This window comes from Saimiri boliviensis, chromosome 9 (genome assembly GCF_048565385.1).
Source record: "Saimiri boliviensis isolate mSaiBol1 chromosome 9, mSaiBol1.pri, whole genome shotgun sequence".
Taxonomy (NCBI): domain Eukaryota; kingdom Metazoa; phylum Chordata; class Mammalia; order Primates; family Cebidae; genus Saimiri; species Saimiri boliviensis.
The window spans coordinates 112,080,377-112,098,412 of record NC_133457.1 but is presented as its reverse complement, the minus strand read 5'-3'; the positions used below and the strand labels follow the sequence as shown (position 1 = coordinate 112,098,412).

General features: G+C 51.8%; 1 long non-coding RNA gene across 2 annotated transcripts in view; it reads left to right on the top strand.

Moving 5' to 3' along the window:
- LOC141585707 (uncharacterized) overlaps window positions 1-18,036 on the top strand; it is a 42,962-nt gene that overhangs the window by 9,484 nt on the left and 15,442 nt on the right. For both annotated transcript variants that reach the window (XR_012519366.1, XR_012519365.1), the window contains one exon: window positions 11,289-11,901. This is a non-coding gene — a long non-coding RNA (uncharacterized LOC141585707). The remainder of the gene's footprint in view (window positions 1-11,288; window positions 11,902-18,036) is intronic.

Below are 18,036 nucleotides of genomic sequence, written 5' to 3'. Positions count from 1 at the left end.
ATGTCAGCCCGTTCCAGGAGGATGAGCACAAAGTCCTCCAAGAGGAAACAGAGTATACACCAAAACATTGGGAAGATTTTGCCACTTTACATTGGCAGAAACCTGTAGAGTATGTGTATGAATAGATAATAAGAGTGTTAGACTAAAGAGGTCAGCACGTAACACTGCCTCATGGTCAAGGTATTGATATGGGTGCCCTTATGAGGAATTCTGAATTTCGTGGTAAGTTCGTGAGCCTGGAAGTGGCTCTGTTTACTTGGTGGGTAACTACACTTGGTCTCAGTGGCAGCCCTCATTGAATACGAGTAGGATAAGAGAATGTTCATTGCACAGTGTAAGGGAAAATATCCAAAGGCTTAGGGAGCTGGGGATGTTGGAGTGGCTTTACCGTGAATGACATGCGCCATCCCTCCTCCAGCCCATTACATGCCCTCAAAGGGGCAGACAGATGCTCTTGTTCACTTAGGCATTGAGAAATATGCTAAGGAGGGAGCACATGCCTCCTTACAAATCTCCGTGGTAGCTGCTCTGAATGGGCCAGGCAGGGTGGTGGAGATGCCGGGGAGATGCCAGATGGGAGATCTCAGTGAGGACAAGGACATGTGACAGCATTTATCCCTTAAACACAAGATGGGCATATTTACCATGTTTTTCAGAAGAAAAGAAGTGGTAATTAGAATGTTTTGACTCTCAGGGAATCTTTAGCAATGGCTTATTCATTATGCTGTCCTTAGACATGAAATAGATGGGCAATGTATCAAAACGTTATTTGATCTACCTAAGTAACAGCAAAACTCCGGATCTGACGGCCACATACTATCACTATGGAGTCATAGCCTTTTGCCTGATTTCTTTACAGAAGTCAAGTACCAGGTGGATTTTTGACCTAACTTCAAATCACAGTGCACCCCATAGGCCTGCAGATACACTCTATAGCTGTTTTCCAAGTTTCGTGGCAATGGGAAAGACTCAGAGTAAAATCCATTATAGCAGTAAGACCCAAGTGGAATCCTCAGATAATTTCCCTCCTAGCCAGGATGGCATTTTAAGGTGCCTTGCAGATGAATGCCATCTTCACAGACCTGAAAGATGCAGAGGCGGGAAATACAGTGATCTCCAGTTTAATTTTCTTGTTTCCTGTGTAGAGGCAGATGGTTCTTGGAGAATGGCTGTGGGTACTATAAGCCTACAGCCACCTACAGGCAGTGAAGTGAGTTGCAGCCCCTATTCCAGACATGATATCTTTGCTTAAGGAAATCAACAACCCCCGACACCTCAAACGCAGCTATTGACCTGGCAGATACTTTATTTTTCCTAGATCAATTTGTAGGGACTATAAGAAGCAGTCTGCTTTTACCTGTCATAGCCAGCAGTACACATTCACAGCCTTGCCTCAAGACTGTATTAACTCTTCAGCTTTTGGCTACAGTGCAGTCTTCGGAGATTCTTGATGATCTTTTCATTGTATAAAACATCGCACTGGTCCACTACATTAATGACATTTTGCTCTTTGGACCTGATGAACAAAAAGTAGCAAGTACATTAAATGATTTATTCATTAGGACAGATATGAACCATAGTTGTGATTCTGATTTCTGAATAAGGGTCCAGGCAGGGGATTTTTGTTGTTAAAATAGCTAGTATGGTTTCAGAAACCGTTGCACCATTAACTGCACACAGGATGTAACCATACTAGTTATTTTAACAACAAAAATGTGTGTGTGTGTGTGTGTGTAAATGTTAACTAGGTATTGAAAAATTAAAATGCAAACAGAACACTAAGACAGGGGTGGGCTGTTTGTATAAATAAAGTTTTATTGGAACACAGCCATACCCATTTGTCTATATATTATTTATGACTACAAGAGCAGAGGTGCCTAGTTGCAACAGAGATCATATGGCTTATAAGACTCAAATATTTACTATATGGCCCTTTTAAAAAAAGGCCAGCCCTTGCACTAAGGTATCACAGAGGTAGCAACTGGGACTTTGCAGAATGAAACGATGGGGCTGAAAATTATCTAGCGCTGTCTGATTCACGATGCTGGTGTACTGCAGTGACATTGACAGGGAAATAAATGAGAAACAGAAGCAAAATCAGAACAGAAAGTATCCACAAAATAGCAAGTCCAGCCTCTCTCTCCTTCCTCCAGCCTCTAGGTCTTACTCTTGTGCCTCCATTGGCGAAGCCCAACAGGAAGTCGCTAGCAAAGCCAACATGTGATTTGCAGGGTCGGTCGCTGCCCCGATATCACCAAGTGGCTGGGAGGAGGGTGAGTTTTTGGCTGAAGGACAGTAGAGAACTCAAAGGAGCAAGACGTTCCTTTCCTACTCACCTTTAGGCAAAGGAGTTTAGAGAGGGAAGACAGGGTATATATCAAAGCGGAGTGTCTTGCTGATTACTGATTCCTTGGTAGGACTGAGTTTCTGCATCTATGACATGGTAATGTAAAGAATAATAGTGATGGCAGTAATAAAACATCTTTTGATGAATGCATTTATTTGGCTGCATTCAGCCCTGATCCTCGACATCAGAACCCAGCATGCCCATGGCTGGTGGCTGCTGGTTATGAAATTGGCATGGATTTATGGCTCTAACTGGCCCCACCAACCTGGGTCGGTATATGAGAGGGGTGTGTCCATCCACAGTCATTGTCATGATGTTGAGTCTGTGTTATCGGGTTAATGTTACCGTCTCCTCCCCAGTCACTGTCACAGGTCTTGTCATAGTCTGAGCCTACCCAGTCAACAGCCTTCTTCCTTGGCCTGTTCTCTCTGGGCACCCTGAGGTCAAGGCCCTGCCTATCATGGCCTCCATTATTTACCAGAACCCAGACCAGGGCCTGGCAGGCATTGTAGCTGCCTAACAAAGATCCATCCAGGACTGCATTTAACCCTCAACCTTCTGGTTTGGTGACAGGTGAGAAAACTAAAGCCCAGAACGGTTGAGTCACCTGCCCACCCAATGTCACAAAGCAACGAAGGTGCAGAGCCAGGCTTCCAAGCTAGCTCTCTCTTGCTCTGTTCTTGCTACAGTCCTGAGCATCCCGCCTTTGCGCCTTGCCTTCCAGGGGTCGTTTTTTAGGCCAGTTGACCCCCAGATCAGGGTGGGCAGCCCCAGCCCCACAGACAGCCCGAGAGTTTGCCCGAGGCAGAAATCCACTCCTCTTCATTTTGTTGATTGCACACAGGATATCAATCTGGCAATATGTGTGTGATTGGCAGCCTTAGATATTTTGTTTCCTAAGAGGCAAATTTATGGGATGTCCATGCTTGAGAGAGGGGATACTATTTCCCAATAGTTTATAGTATCAAGGTTCCTTTATTTTCCCTGAATAAATCTAGTGTATACTGACTGCCACATCCGACAGTGCGCTTCCTGGCACTGGGAGGCTTGGAATCACAGTGCTTTAGGAAACTTGGGGAGATTAAGGTTTTGCCTAATGTAAGTCAGGAGGAGAAGATGTTTGCTCTGCCTCGCTGTGAATGCAATTAGAACAATGAACACCAGGAGAAATACATTTGCCCGGGACAGAGAAAGGTCAGGTGGGCATGTGAAAGAGCACAGTTATTAGCAACACAGGAGCCCAGGACATGATTAGCAAAGCACCCGGTGACGATTTGCAGCTTTGAAGCATTGAAGGATGAATTAAAACATTGAATTAATTTGCAAAGTCCTGTTGTCAAATGGCGTAAGATCGAAGCGTCTGGGAGGGAGCAAAAGTTGAGACTGTACTGTGCTGTCCCTGCTCTGGGCCCTGGGTTTGGAATCCCTTATGCTCCCTGGAATTTGCTCCCACCAATTTTCTGACTCTCTGAATCCCATTTTCCCCACTCAAGTCCCCTCTTCTGGGAAGCCCTCTTTGCTTAACCTAGTCACATTCTGCTGAGAAAACAGAGGATAAGCAAATAATCAAATATGGTAATTTCAGAGCGTGATCAGGAGGCATGAGAGAGAGACGTGGAGGAGAAGGCGTCTGGGAAATCCAGTCACCGCTGGGCTCCAGGCCCACGATGCAGGAAGAATTCTCTCAAGTACCTCTTGTCTTCCCCCAATCTCATGTTGCAGATGAGAAAACAGAGGTTAGGGGCAGGGATCCTGCTTTCTGCTTTTTGGCCATTCCCCATTGATTCTGTAAATTTAGGGCAGTAAATTTAACTCTTTTTTTATGAGGCCAGCACGATGCTCTGGGGAGGTCCTGAGACAGGAAGCATCCCACGGCGTCTCCTACCAGCAGGGCCGTGGCAAACCCTGGGGCTGTGCTGCTACATGGCAAGGAGCCGCTGGTTCTGCGAGTGGAGAATTCCCAGCTTGCAAGGGAACCCGACCCCCAAAGGCCATCACTCTGGGGGCGAATGGCTTGAGAGCTCTCTGGGGCCATGAGGCCAGGCCTCCTCTCCTGGTCCAAACAGGCTGGTGGGGGTGCAAAAGGCTGCGGTGCCCGCTCTGGATGGGCTGGAGTCAGCCGGGTTCAGGGGCCAGGGCAGTGGGCAGAGGGCCAGGCTGCAGAGGCAGAGCGGGAATGTGTCTGGGCTCTGCCACCCTGGCCCTGACCTCACGCCCAGAGGAGGCTCCGGGCAGCTGGTCTCTCCTCTGCAGGGGCCTCCTGGGCTCCTGCTCCCGCTCTTGCTGCCTGGGTTCCGCCCTCTGCACAGCCTTAGGGATCTTTGTGGGAAGCAGATGTGATCGCATCCCTCCTGCTCAGAACCTCCCGCCACGCTCAGCCCAGGCGTGAGCTGACCCCAGCAGCCGTGGTCCCTAAGCCAGGCCGTGCCAGGCACTCCCAGCAAAGTCTGCATTAGTCCTCCAGCAGCATTTGCATTGGTTTTTCTTTGGAGACAGCGTCTTGCCCTGTTGCCCAGGCTGGAGTTCAGTGGTGCAATCTTGGCTCACTGCAGCCTGTGCCTCCCCATTTCAAGCAATTTTCCTGCCTCAGTCTCCTGAGTAGCTGGGATTACAAGTGCCCGCCGCAATGCCCAACTAATTTTTGTATTTTTAGTAGAGATGACGTTTTGCCATGTTGGCCAAAAAGCCAGGCTGGTCTCAAACTCCTGGCCTCAAGTGATCTGCCTGCTTTGACCTCGCAAAGTGCTGGGATACCAGACGTGAGCCGCCACGCCCGGCCCTCCAACAACCTTTGAACGGGTTGTTATCATCCCCTCCTTTCTGAGGGGGGAGACAAGTCAGCGTTTGCTGACTGAATGAAGGAAGGAATAAATGAAGCAGTAGTTAGGTAAAATGCTACTCCACTTCTGTTTCTAGAACCCCTGGGCCTTGTGAGGCAGACAGGGTGGGGAAGCTCGGTGGCAGCTGCTCCCTCTCGAGGCTGTTTCAGTTTGGTCCTAGAGGCAAGGGTCTGCTCTGCTCCTCACCACGGGGGTCTGGGTGTCGCATAAAATAAAGGGGCTGCTTGTGCTCACCAGGCTGTGGCACATTCAGCCGGCTGGGCTGGCTGTTCCCATCCTGTGGTTGCAGAGTGCTGAGGGAGGGGAGCTAACAGGTGCAATTTCTGTGCAGAGGATGGACCGGGCTCCAGGGACAGAGGCTGCAGGAGTGCCAGGCGCCATCAGAGGCCGTTTGTCCAGCAGCTGCTCCAGCCACCTGGTGTGGATGTGGCCTTGTGTCTACACTGCCTGGTGCCCCTGGCTTGGTGGACATCTGCCTGGCTGTCTCTCCCATTTTCGTGTAAAAGGCAGGCGGGGCAGGACATGGGGACCGGGGGCCGCCATCTGTTCTTGGGGGCTGCACTGTGCGGACAGCCATGTGTCCCCTTGACAGGAGCTGCAGGGACAGGACAGGCAGAGGCCAAGAAGGAGGAGGAAGCCAACAGAAGGCGGCTGTCAGGGCTGGTCATGAAGAGGGTGAACTCTGACAGGCAGGGCTGCCGTGGGCGGCTGGCACCATCTCTGTCCATCCTGCCCAGGCAGCTCTGAGCTCCCCCAGCTCAGGCGCACCCCCTCCTTACCCAGGGCCCGGCTGTGGCCGGCAGCAGACACTCAACCCTTCTCAGCTGCTCAGCCAAGGAGCCAGGAGCTGATCCAGCTCCTCTGTCCCCAAAGTCTGTGCCCACCAGGCCACCCACCCCAAACACTTGGTGGCCAGGGCCTGGGGATGGTCCCCAGGCTGCACTGGCTCAGTGGCCAAGAGGCTGCGCCTCTAGGAGCCTCCTCTGTCACTCACCGCCTGTGCCTGGACAGCCTGACCACTCCAGCCAGAGGCAGCCCAGGACAAGGGTGCGGGAGGGGCTCTCGGGAAGGGAGCAGGAGGGGACATGCCATGACCCTGTAGCTGCAGACGTGTGTCTCCACGAAGGGAAGAGGCTGCCGTCTAGGGTAGCTTTCTGCAGTGACACTGTGCTGGCTGGGCTCTCTGCTGGTTCGGGAAGTGCCTGGGTCAGGACAGCTGGCTTCTGTCCTCACCGCAGCCCATCTCTGCAGCCCATCTGCGGCAGTGCGGGCTCTGCTGTCCGAGGCTCACCTTGAGGGGATCCTTTTCTTTGTTTTAGAAAAGGTGTCCTCCCTTTGAGCGGTTTTAGAGGCTGGGGAGGAGGTGGCTGTGGGGGCAGTTTGGGGGCTTCTTGCGCTGCCTGATACAGCAGAGACCACGGCTTCATCTGTGGGGGGATTTGTCTGTGACTGGGCGTGGGGGGGGGTCATCTGGGCACATGGTCATGACTTTCAGATGTGACAAGCAGGGGACAATTCGAGGGGTCCTGTGAGCTGAGGACAGAGCAGGAAATGCCAGGTGGCACCGTTTTTCTCCCTCCCCACCTGCCCGGGCTCACTCAGAGGGAATGTGCAGATATTCTGTTTGTAATTAAAAAGTAATTTAATTATCCACTGAAAATGAGGTTTCAGAATTAATATTGAAATGAATTCTAGCTGTGCTGTACGATGTCTTTTCTCCCTGCTCATTAGAACATCAGGAGGGGTGAGGAGGGAAGGCCCCGGGAGGAGGGGGCGTCCTTCCCAGGCAGCCGTCACAGCCCACCCCCCCCACCACCAGTGAGCTCTCATGGCAGACACAGCCCAGGACACCCAGACTCAGAGTGACCAAGAGCCCCGGCAAGACTCGGAGGAGCAGAGTTCTAACCCAGCAAGGGCCTGATTTCAGATTGAAAGCGGGCTCTGCCGTGCAGCAGCTGTGTGGCCTCGGGCAAGTTGCTGAACCCCTCTGAGCCTCCCGTGGAAAATAAAGATGACGATCGTGCCCCTCCCAGGGTTGTCAGGAGGATTTGGTCTCCTCCCTCTGGTCATGACCCTGAGGTTGCTTCTCAGTGAGACCATCCTTGTCACCTCATTTAAAGTCTAGACCCAGCCCCAGCCACTTCCGTCCCCCTCTGTCCCTCTGTCCTCTTCCTGGCTCCTGTCACCATCCAACTCTTCTCTTCCCCATCTCACCAGGGCCCTTGGTCACTCTGGGTCTGGGGATGTCCTGGGCTGTATCTGCCATGAGAGCTCACCAGGACCTGTGACAGCTGCTCTAGGCACGAAGCCCCTTCCTCTTGGGGCCTTCTCTCCTCACCCCTCCCAACTGAGGTGATAGGGGCCAGGTAAACACCTTCCACCATGGAATTTTAAAGTCTTTGCAGGAATTTTGGGTGTCTTTTGCTCATTGCTTTACTCATAGAACCCATAGTAACTGTTGGCACAGAGCGGGTGCTCGGGAAAGGTCTGTTTGGGTGAAATAATAAATGAATGAATGAAGGCACAAGATTGGAGCTCTGGGAGCGGCGACTTTGCCAGAAGGTTCCCCGAGTGAGTGTCCCAAGGCCAGCGCTGCCGTCAGGCTGTGCCTCCCTCTCTAGGCTGTTTCCTTCCATCCGTTTCCCCAACGCTCATCCACGAGCGCCTGTAAGTGCCCGGTGCCACGTCCAGGCGCCCTGAGAACACAGCAGTGGAAAAATGCCACCAATCCCTGTCCTCCTGGAGTTGATATTTCGAGACGGGAGACAGATATTGAGGAAGCAAATGGTTAAATATAAATTATAATGTCAGATTGGGATATGTCTTAGGAAGAAAAAATGGAGGGAAGGAGGGATGGATGGAGAGTCACGGGTGCTGGATCGGCAAGGGAGGTCCCAGGGGAGGGCTGCTGGGGGAGGCCTGAGACCTGGCGGTGGGGGGAGCCCAGCAGAACTGGGGGTGGGATGTGGGGGAGGAGGGGCTCCAGCACAGGGAACGGCAAGGCCAAGCCTGGGTGGGCATGGCCTGGAGAGGTTACACTCCAGCCTGGGCAACGAGAGCCAAGAGCGAAACTCTGTCTCAGCAACAACAACAACAAAGAAGTGGCCCTGTGAGCAGAGGTGGGTGCAGGTTGGGCACAGAGTCACCGTCAGCAGGAGGCCGTTGGGGGTCCAGGGTAGGAGCAGGGCTGGAATTGAGGCCAGAGCCCTACAGGGCCTCCAGGTGTTAGTAAGTCAGGGAGACTCAAGAGCAGGTTCCGTTCATTGCCTGTAATAAAGGTTGCAAAGTAAGAGTGCCGACTTTGGGGCCAAGACGGTGGCAGAGCACAGCCCTGGGTCCTGCCTTGCTCTGGGGTTTTCTTGTGTGCCCTGATGCCCACCCTCCTCCTGCAGAAGCCCCTGGGATGCTCTGCCCCACCCTGGGAGGATGGGCTCCTGGAGCTGAGGACCAATGAGTCTTGCAGGATCCTGGGCAGCTCAAGGCCCCCATCGACCAGTGGACTGATCAGTACTTTGTCAGCTGAAGCTTCCTGGCAGCCTGGAACTGGGCTTTTAGGACTAGGGCTATGATTGGCAGAGCCGCTGGGGACCTGGCTTCCTGGATGTCCTGGCTGGGGGGTGGACAGAGGCCTCCTCAAGTGGCTCTGACAAGAACCTCATCAATTCATTCACAGCAGGTGGGTGCCAAATTCTGCAGGCAAATGAGGGCAGGACCACAGGGCACAGGCACAGGGCACATGCCCAGTGCAGGTGTTTACACAGTGAGCGTCCACTGGACGTCGCCGGCTGTCTGTCCTGACTTCTTGAGTGTTGGATGTGTTGAACATGCCCGGCCCTTGCACATGCCTGTGGACTGCATTTGAGTCTGGGACATCCAGACGTGAGCCCTGTGGTGGCCCCTCCACAAATACCTGTGGATTTGGTGGTAGAAGCCGAGCCTGGGAGGCCGGTCCTGATGCATCATGAGCCCTCACAGCTGCCTCAGGGGTGGAGTTCCCAGGGCCGCCAGGGATTTCCCTTCCCCTGTCTCCTCCTCTGTCTCACTCCGCCCTCTTCCTCCCTCCTCTGATCAGGTCAGAGGGTGATTCCTCAGCCCCTGGAGGTCTGGGGAGTATGGAGTCTGGGCAGACACATGCCAGGGGCTGAGGAATCACCCAGCAGCTGTTGGCCCCAGGCTGCCAGGGGGTTTGCTCCAGCCCCAGGGAAGGATGCAGCCTCCTGACCTCCTACCTGGCATAGGCCACACAGACACAGTATGTGCACCCCTGGATGCAGGGGATGCAGGGAGGGAATGGACCCTGTTGACCATCCCCTTCCCCCATGCCCCTGATTTAACTTTCTTATTCCAAGCCAGCATTCCACTGGAGGTGGGGAGTGTTATAGTTTTGTATTTTACATTTAGATCTATGATACATCTTGAGTTAATTTTTAAGGTGTCAGATATAGGTTGAAGTCCATTTTTTTTTTTTAAATATAGGTGACCATTTGTTCAAACACCATTTATTGAGTATACTACCTGTTCTCCGTTTATTTACCGTTTTTTGTACCTTTGTTAAAAGTCCACTGCCTATATTTGTGTAGGTTGATTTCTGGACTCTGTTCTCATTCATTGATCTATGTGTGAATTCTTTATCAGTACCACAGTCTTGATACTATAGCTTTACAGTTAAAGTAGGGTAGCGATTCTTCTGACATGATTGTTCTTTTTCTATCTTAGTTTCTTTGCTTTTGCCTGTACATTTTAGAATAAGTTTGTATGTATAAAAATTCCTGCTGGCATTTTAATTAACATTGCACTAAATTTGAATATCAGGTTGGGGAGAATTGACATCTTTACTACCTTTGTCCTCCAACCCATGGACATGGTATGTTTTTCCATTTATTTAGGTTTTCCTAGATTTCTTTCATCAATATTTTGTAGTTTAAAGCATACAAAGCCTGTACATGCTTGTTAGATTTATACTTAAGTATTTCATTTTTGGAAATCTTTTGTAAATGGTATCGGTATTTTTCCAATCAGACATGACTATCATACATAACTCTGATTGAGTTTTCTTTGCTGACCTGGCTAATCTCACTAGTAGTTCTAGAAGGAGCTTGTTTTATTTTTGTTTTTGATGTTCACTGGCATTGTCTATATCAGGCATCCCCAAACTACGGCCCGTGGGCCACATGTGGCCCCCTGAGGCCATTTATCCGGCCCCCCGCCGCACTTCAGGAAAGGGCACCTCTTTCATTGGTGGTCAGTGAGAGGAGCACAGTATGTGGCGGCCCTCCAACGGTCTGAGGGACAGTGAACTGGCCTCCTGTGTAAAAAGTTTGGGGACGCCTGGTCTGTATAGACCAGCATGTCAAATGCAATTAGGGACAGTTTTCTGTCTTCCTTTCCAGTATGTTTGCCTTCACATGGTGCTTTGAAAAGTTTTTTGCCAATATTTTTAAAAAAGAACAGGTTATTTCACATAAAAGACTCTGGCTTCTTTAAAAGCAGAAAAGTCATCTGCACGGGGTCTACCTTCCCTCACACAACTGTGTGGCAGAGCTGAGAAGTGGCTGCCCTCATACATGTGGCTCTTCTGTGGCCCCGTTAGCCCATTCACCCACTTCCGTCACTTGCCCACCCCTTTAGAAATCTGCATTTGTAACTTCTGCACTGGCCGTTGGGTTCCAAAGGGTAGCAAAGGGTGCCTGCCCTTCACCTCACTCCCTGGTTCGGATCTGTGAGGTGTTTTACACCACCGAAGTAGTAGGATTGGCTGGAAGGGCCATCAGTCAGCCACAGGGAGCAAATTTTGGCAACCCCTCGAGCTGACACTCATGATCCAGGCTGAAGAACGCATGTCCCGGCAGGTACTGGCTCTGGGAGATGGTGCCTGAGGTCCATGTTGGTCCCTGCTGTCACTGGTACTAGGTAAAGACTCAGAAAAGGGAAAGAATGAATCCCAAATTGTCTAAGATTATGTTTCCACCACCCCTGCAGGATATTGACTCAAATAGAAATAATGCCATCTATCACTGCAGGCATTGTTCTAAGTACTTTTATGGGAAAGTGTTTTTAATCTTCTCAGCCACACTAAGCAAAGATTCTTTTATCCCCTACAGCATGGATGAGGAAACTGAGGCACAGCATGCTCAATGGAGGCACAGTGTGTTCAGTAAACTTGGCCAAGGTCACACGGCTGGGAGGAAGTAGATGCAAAGAGATAAGCCTTCGGGATCCAGAATCTACGCTTCAAGCAGCTTGCTCTAATGCTGCCAAGACTGTGTGAAGTTCTAGAAAATAACAAAAGTTGCATTTTCCCCGACTTGAGTGGTGGACTGAGATGGCCTCATCCTCTCTAAAGAGGACCTGTCTGCACCAGACAGTCTCTTGACATCTCTGAGGATGGACACACTGGAATGAGGCCATCAGGTGGCCACACCTAAGAGCAGGACAGTGAACGCAGGTGGGTGACACATGCAGACTGACACCCATGTGATGACGTGGTGCGGTGACCTCACACCACGAGAGCACGCCCGTGGACGGTCTTCCCTCCATGTCAACAGTTAGTGCTGTCCTTAAAAATTCAGTGCATCTTAAAATTTCACGGGAGGAGGATACAAGGAAAAGCCATCGTGGTGACTGCCTGGTGTAGGGTTCAGGAGGGTGGACTCCTGAGTGCAGCTGTCTGAGATCAAATCCCCACGCCGCCACTTCATTGCTGTGTGACTTTGGGTAAGTTACTAACTTCTCTACTATTCACTTACCTCATTGGTAACCTGGGTGATCAAACTCACACCGACTTCCTGGGACTGTGGGGGCTGAATGAGCTGAGACACTTCGCATGCCCGGGCCCCAGCTGCCCGCAGTGAACGTGCTGATAGGCAGCAGCTGCCTGTGTATTGGTGCTATTGTTCCTCAGCACTCCCTACCTCACCCAAGCCCCCACAGACTTTGAATGCCATTTTAGGTCTTCCTCTTCCAGGAGGCCCTCCCTGACCATCACAGGCTATGAGCACCTCACGTAACCTTCCCAAGTCAGCATGTCAGGTGTGTGTAACAATCACAGTGGGGATGATGGTGATCATGGCCACAGTGAATGGTTATTGAGTCCTGAAAACAGGACAGGAGTTTCATTTCACTCTCTCAGCCCCCCTCTCTTTTTTCTTTTTTGAGGCAGAGTCTTGCTCTGTCGCCAGGCTGGAGTGCAGGGGCACAATCTTGGCTCACTGCAACCTCCACCTCCTGGGTTCAAGGGATTCTTCTGCTTAAGCCTTAGCTGAGATTATAGGAACCCATCACCACACCCAGCTATTTTTTTGTATTTTTAGTAGAGATGACGTTTCACCATGTTGGCCAGGCTGGTCCTGAACTCCTGACCTCGTAATCTACCCGCCTCAGCTTCCCATAGTGCTGAGATGACAGGCCTGAGGCACTGCACCTGGCCACCACTTTGTTTAATTGACCAAGAGGAAATGTGGACTCAATTGTCATTCTAGCACCCACCAGGCCTCTTAGCAGGAGGGAAGGACCAGGACGCACATTCCAAGCACCTGCCGTGGACCAGGTACTTTCATACATGTCGATGCCCTGAAACTTCCCTTCCTTTGCCATTACCCCCATTCCACAGACCAGGAAACTGAGGGGAGGGTGAGGTGACTGGCCTGGGGTCGCACAGCTAGTGAGAGACAGAGGGTGTCACGCACTCAAGTGTGTTTGGTGCCAAATACCAGGCTGTGCCCATATCTCCACGAGGCGTTTCCTCCAGGTGTGAATGGGAAGATTCCGCAAGGCTGCTGCCCCGGGCAGGCTGTTGGCACAGAGAACAGGGCAACAGTTGGAGGCAGACATCTGGGGTCCCCTCCCTCTCCTCCCATAAGCTCCCCTGGACGCACTCCACATCAGGACCCAGGTCCCCTGGGGGGACGTCTGCTCACCTCTGGGAGGGGAGAGGAGCTGATGAGAATGGAGGGCCCCTCCCTGCAGCGCCCGGACCCCAGCACCAGCTCCTCACGTCACAGATGGTAGAATCCAGTATCTTGAGAATGGGGGTGAGAAGTGCATGGGGCCCTCATCTCTCTCCTCACCTCCACTGCTCACCTCTAGGCCCCTCCTTGAGGGTTGGAATTAACACTGACCAATGCTGTGCCAGGTGTTTTCTTGAATTATTTTTTGATCTTTTGCTTGCAAGTGGCAGAACCCAAATCAAAGACTAAAACAAAACCAAGAACAAAGAGACAAAAATGCCTGGTTTGCTGTTCCACATTCACAAGGCAGCTTCAGGCACAGCTACATCCAGGGGGTCTCACAGTGCCATTAAGGTGCTTCCTGTCTGTCTCTCAGCCCTGCTTCCCTCTGTGTTGGCAGAGTTCTCAGACGGGCTCTTTGGGTAGTGGCAAGGTGGGTCCCCAGAGCCCAGGCTTCCATCATCCAACTTAGCAGAAACTGGACTCTTTCCCAGTGAGTCTGGCACAGCCCTGGCCTGACGTTCATTGGCCCAGTAGAGTCTGTGGATCTGAGTGGCCGGACCCAGGTCACGTGACAGCCTTGTGCAGAGAAGGGGCTTGAACCACCTGGACTGGGAGTGCGGTGGAGTTTGCACTGTGACCCCAGGCTGGGTGTCAGGGCGCATCGCAGGCTGCGCTATCTGTGGCCACAATATCAGTGTTGGGTCCCCAGGGATCAGTCCTGCCGGAGATGCTTTCTTGCTGCCTGCACAGCCCCCACGCCTGTCCCTTTGTCCTCTCAGAGGTTCCAGATCCCCTGATGACCCTTCAGTGCATTGCTTTCTCTGCTCAGACCAGCAGGCACGGAGCCTCTGGTTGCAAGAACAGCGCTGATGCTCTCATGGTGAAGCCTCATTTTCCAGATGGGGAGGCTGCATCCCAGGGAGGGGAAGTGACCCCCAGGGTCACAGGTCCCATGAGTGATGGAGACAGGATTTGAACTGGGGACTCAGGACAGCTGCGCCTGCTCCACTCCAGGCTGATGTGGTCTCCCGACTGCAGGGCCAGGCCCTCAGCAGGGCGGCCGGGGGTCTTGGGGACAGAGCTGCTGCCCTGGCTGGGGTGGCCTTGCAGGAGGAGCAGGCCCAGCCTGCTGTCCTTCCCGGGGAGGCTGAGTCTTGCTCTGTCCTGGCCAGTTTTAATAGCCTCGGGGCAGAGGGGAGGCAAAGGTGAACTCTAATGAGCCATTGATTTCTCGGCTGGAAGCCGGCGCGGGCCCCAGTGCATTTCCTCCTAATGGCTGGGAAAGAAAACGTGAGGACCGCGGTGCCCTGGCACCGGGCCATCCTCGGGCGCGTCACTCATTCCCGCTGTCCGCGCCTTCTGAGCCCTGAGATGGCATTTTCGGGAGGTGGCCCAGGGCGAGAGAGGCGGTTTGAACCATTCCAGCTCTCACCCCCACCGTCCGGCAGGGCCTGGATCCCCCACTTGCTCAGACGTTCAGGATACTCCTGTCCAGGGACAGGGCCATCACTCTGCTGTTCAAGGCCGATCCAGAGCCACCTGGAGTCCCTCAGGGTGGCTTTTGCGCTCTGACCCAACACAGGCCTGGCTCTGCACCCCTGCCCTGTCCACACCTAGGCGGAGCCACCGTCACTTCTCCCTGGGTCACCGCTGATGCCTCCACCGGGGCCTCTGCAGTTCACTGTCCCCATGACAATGACAGGACACTTAAAACCTGCAAGTCGGGCCTTTCATCTCTCTGCCCGCTGCCCCCCACGGCTCCCCACCTGACTCAGAATGAGTGCCAGCGCCCCGGCCTCAGCCCCCGCCTGTGCCACGTGACTGCCCTTTGTCCTCTGGGTCCTCTCCCCACCTCCCCCTGCTCTGTGACCTGCAAGCTTACCGGGTGGCCCACTCCGCGGGGCTCCCTTGCCTGTGGCTCTGAAGGTGGCCCCTCAGTGGGGAGGCCCAGCTGGAGGTCAGCAGGGTGGTGTTGGGGTTCACCTGGCTCCTTTTTTTGGGGGTCACCTGGGGCTGGCTGCGCCCTGGCCTCCTCTCTATCCTCCACTACAGGAAGGCCTTTCCTGCCCCAGGGCCTTTGCACTCGCTGCTCCCTCTGCCTGGACTGCTCCTTACCCGGCTCCTCCCAGCGTTCAGTACACAGTGCAGCCATGGGCTGAGTGAGGAGGCCTGGCAGAAGGAGGGGCAGGTCGTGCAAGAGAAACAGGAGCTTCCCTCGGGCCACGTGGACCTGGGGCAGAATAGACTTTGGTGACATCTGGAGCTCAGCGCCTGGAGCTCTGAGAAGGGTACTGAGCTGCAAACAGATGCCTGTCTGTACCTGGGTTTTCTTCAATGTCACCTCCTTAGGGACACCCTCCGCAAGCCTCCTGTCTCTTGTGGGTGCACCCTCTTCTCCCCATCGATCTCTAAAGCACCACACTGTTTATTTTCATCACACAAATGTCATGATGACACCATCTTACTTGGTTATTAACGTGCTTGGGTTTCGTCCATCTCTTCCAATAGACTAAGTTTCATGAGGTCAGTGACCTTGACTGCCAGGTTACCATGTGGAATCACAAGTGTGTGACATAGTCCCAGACACATAGTAGGTGCTTAGGAAATACTAGCTGAAGAGATAAGCGAATTAGGGAATACATATGTGAGCATGAGCATACACAATTACACATACACCTGTGTCTGTAGACATGTATTTATTTCCATAGAATCCATGGCCCATATGCATTTATTTATTATCCATGCACTTTCTTGCTCGGCGGGATTCATTGAGTGGATGCTTAATAACTGGCGGCGAGCAATGCTTCCAACACAGGCGTGGACACATTCCCACAACATACCGAGCAGCCTCACCTGTGCAAACGTTCATGCACAGGATGGAAGGCACTGTGGACTCTTCCTCCATTTTTGTTCTCCCTTTCCTCTTTAGGGAAGAAAGAATTCAGCTGGCACATAGCTACCCAAAATAATGACTGCATTTCCCAGCCTCCCTTGCAATTATATGTGGCTGTGTAATTAAGGTGTTGTCAATGGAATAGAAACAGAAAATATCTTCAGATTAATTTCCAGAAAATATCTTCAGGGAATAGGAACACACATGTTTCTGCACCTCCGTCCTCACTACTAAGTGGAATGTGAGTGTGATGGCTGGAGCTCAAACAGCCCTATTGGATTCTGAGGTGTGCAATGCGTTGTGTTTGACAGAATAACAGGTTTGTGCCTGAATCCTTTTTTCCAAATGAGGCTATTCCGTCAGCCCTGGCTACTTATTTCTGGGCTTTGCTTACCACAGAGGGAAATAATCTTATGTCTTCCCTAAGGTGCATTTATAATGGGTTTACTGTCACTTGCAGCCAACTCTGCTGCTAATTTACACACATACAAGCTTTCGTCTCCTTTCCTCACTGTGGAAGGCACTGGGAGGTGGAAGGGGCCATTTTCAATGGGATCACTCAGATCCTTTGGAGACAGCTGCGTATTGATCCCATCCATGTTACCAGTGCCTACCTACAGTTCCTGCCTACAACCATGCAACTAGAACACACGGTGACCTAGACTCTCCCTCCCAGAACGAGGGTCGCCGAACCTCTGTGGATTTATGCTTTGTCTTCCTTTCTCTACTCCCAGTGTCTGGGGAAGATTTATGGAAAAACAAAAAAACTCAACATGAAACCTGAGTGACTTAGAGCTTGGGGACTTTGACCACAGCATCTTCAGAGAGAAGGAGACTCCAGACGGCAACAGTCGGAGTTGATGGCATCCTGTGGTTTTCCTGGGGAAGCCCCGCCCCCAGCTGCTCCCTCCTGAGGCCCCACCTACCATTCCAGGCCCAGCCCAGTCCTGCCTCTTCCCCGGAGTCTTCTCTGAGCTCCCAGGTCACAGGGAAGGGTCTCCTCTGAGCCCTGAGACAGCCCTGTCCACCCACCCACGGGTTCATTTCTCCTCAGAGCTCCTCCTCCTCCCCAGGGCCTCCTGTGGGGTCCTCAGAGAGCTGCTTGTCCCCAAAAGGCTCAGGGTTGCCCTCAGGGTTTTTCTAAATGAGGACTGAGGATTAAACACATCACAGACAGGACCACAGTATCCTACACTAAGCCATAAAAGGAAAGTTATAACTTTCAACGTCTGTAAATATTTAAAAGTAATAAAATTATGCTCCAAGTCTTATAGAGATGGCCATAAATCTCTAGTCCACATTGACTCTATGTGGGTGCTCCAATGTCATAAACACGCACACATCATGCATTATAAATGTACTGCTCCAGGCCCATAAACTTGATGTAAAACTAACCTATGAGCTACAACAGGCATTACACATTTCATTAACACTGGCTTTGCTTGTCTTCTTAGAATTTAGATGGCCTATTTTGGAATACTTTGGGTGGCCCGACACTGTGATGAAAAGCTGATGTGGGAATGTGTGTGAGTTTGGTGAGCGGGGGGAGGTGAGCTTCCTGTTGTTGACCTTGGAATGTGAATTTGAGAAATACCTGCAGCTCCCTTCCTTTTTCTTACTTGCAAGCTCATGCGTGAGACCTCCTAGGGGACTGAAAGGTGAGTAACAGGTACGGACTGCCATGCACTGCGTCCTCACATTTAGTTATTAGCTACACCATTTGTCCATGAAGAAATGTAGAGATTGTGATTTGTTTCAGAGTGTTGTAGTCTTTGTGTTAAACAGGAGTTTTTTTTTATTGCAAAGGATGTAAGCTCAAGTCCACTGACTTAAGTCAAAATGGGACATTATTGGCCTGGCAGTGGGAAAGCCTAGGGGTTTCAGGAAAGGCTGGATCTAGGAGCTCCAGTGATACGATAAAGCATTTGGCTCCCTTTCTCATCTGTGATTCTTGCTGCTGGCTTCATTCCCTGGAAAGCTCTTCCTCATAGTGATGGTGATGGCCCC